This window comes from Odontomachus brunneus, unplaced genomic scaffold, assembly GCF_010583005.1.
Source record: "Odontomachus brunneus isolate Ranch 3 - 2012 unplaced genomic scaffold, Obru_v1 Obru_scaffold_067, whole genome shotgun sequence".
Lineage (NCBI taxonomy): Eukaryota > Metazoa > Arthropoda > Insecta > Hymenoptera > Formicidae > Odontomachus > Odontomachus brunneus.
In genome coordinates, this window is record NW_022639517.1 from 184,263 (window position 1) to 186,100 (window position 1,838).

General features: G+C 31.0%; 1 protein-coding gene across 5 annotated transcripts in view; it reads left to right on the forward strand.

Moving 5' to 3' along the window:
• Positions 1 to 1,838, forward strand: part of LOC116846689 (tectonic-1-like) — a 199,070-nt gene that overhangs the window by 148,303 nt on the left and 48,929 nt on the right. The gene's annotated exons all lie outside the window — the stretch shown is intronic.

Sequence of the window (1,838 nt, forward strand, 5' to 3'; positions counted from 1 at the left end):
AGAAATTAAGTACTGGCCAAAAAATTACTGAATTACTGATAATATTTAATCACTAATAATTTTTCAGTATTTCTTAGTATGATATTTCTATAAGGGTTGAGTACATTGTAATATAGCTACATTCTTTAGGTACAAGAAAAAAAAATATAAATCATATTTATATTAATGCATATTTATATTAAAGAAAGCAATCGTACGCAAGGTCGGAAAAATGTGGCATCCCACCCCATATCCTGGGTCAATTGTCACATGTCTTCTGTATGGAGAAAACGACAAATAATTCTTGTTGTAATGTTATAGTAAAATTAATTATAATAACCATGTATCGATATATAATAATGTATTGTTGATTGAAAACGGTATTTATATATATACACACATATATATACATATAGTTATTTCGACAGAAACCATACAAACTCAGATTTACTGAAAACCAACGTAAATATAACCTCTTATTCTTCCGGATCAACTATAACAACATGCGGCGGTCAAATGTACGTGCTTCTACGCACATGCGTAAGGTCTGGCAACGTGTGACAATCAACCCTTATAGAAATATCATACTAAGAATCATTGATAATTACTTATTTTCAGTATTAAAAATACTGGATAATAAGTAATTATCAATGATTCTTAGTACGATATTTCTATAAGGGAAATTCATTGCGTACGAATCAATTCATCCAAAACGTTCATGTAGATTGAACAAGATTATATTTATACACAATGTTGCCATAATTATTAACTGTATATAGAAACAATTAGCGAAAAGTATATTTTTTACGATTACAGAGAAATTACGACTAGTAATCCCAAAACATTAAAAATAGAAACCAGCAAAAATTTACTCGTACATTCGATTTCTAAAAAAATATAAATACAAAAAATTATAAATACCACATACAATGTTTTGGCTACAAACTATTTCGTACTACCCAGATAGCCACCTGTCTATGAAGTTGCCGTCAAATTGCTGAGAACCGTTGAAGCAACTGTTTGCGAAAAAGTAAGGATAAGGTGCTTCTTTATGTTCGTCAGATTGTGCTCACGTGTATTCTTCATGAGTGGACAGCAAGTTGACAGCAACATGACGACAACGATTGCTTAAATATGAATGATGTGCATATGATGGCATATTGTCATTATATGCACATCAATCATATTTAAACAATTGTTGTCGTCATGTTGCTGTCAACTTGCTGTCGACTCATGAAGAATACACGTGAGCACAATTCAACGAACATAATGTAGAAGCACCTAATCATACTAAAAAATATTGAAAAATTATTAGTGATTAAGTATTACCAGTAATTCAGTAATTTTTGGCCAGTGCTTAATTTCTAGTGAATACTGATAATAAAATCACTGTTAAATATTGACATTAATCAAATACTAAGAATTATTGTGCGAAGATGAAAAATGAGAAAATCATAATATTTAAAAAATATATTTATAATTCCTAATTTTCTCATATCTCATAAACCACTAGGTATCGAAGATTGTCAACACACACTCTAAATTTTCGTGAATCTTCCTCTCGATAATTTCGATCCCAAGCGGTATACAGGGTGAGTCATTTTAGTCTATGGATCCGAATATCTTCCAAATTACGGTATCTACAAAAAAATGGTTTAGATAAAAGTTGACCAGGACAGAGGGGGTCATTCAATTGTACCATTGGTTTTGACCTTGAGGTCAATTTTGAAGGTTACTTCAAGGTCACGATGGTTTTTTCTAATGGGACACCCTATTTTTGACTGCGGATTTCGAAAGAGCGGAAAATTTTACATCAAACTTGTCTTATGAAAAAATTGTTTTTGCGACCTTGGAAAGGT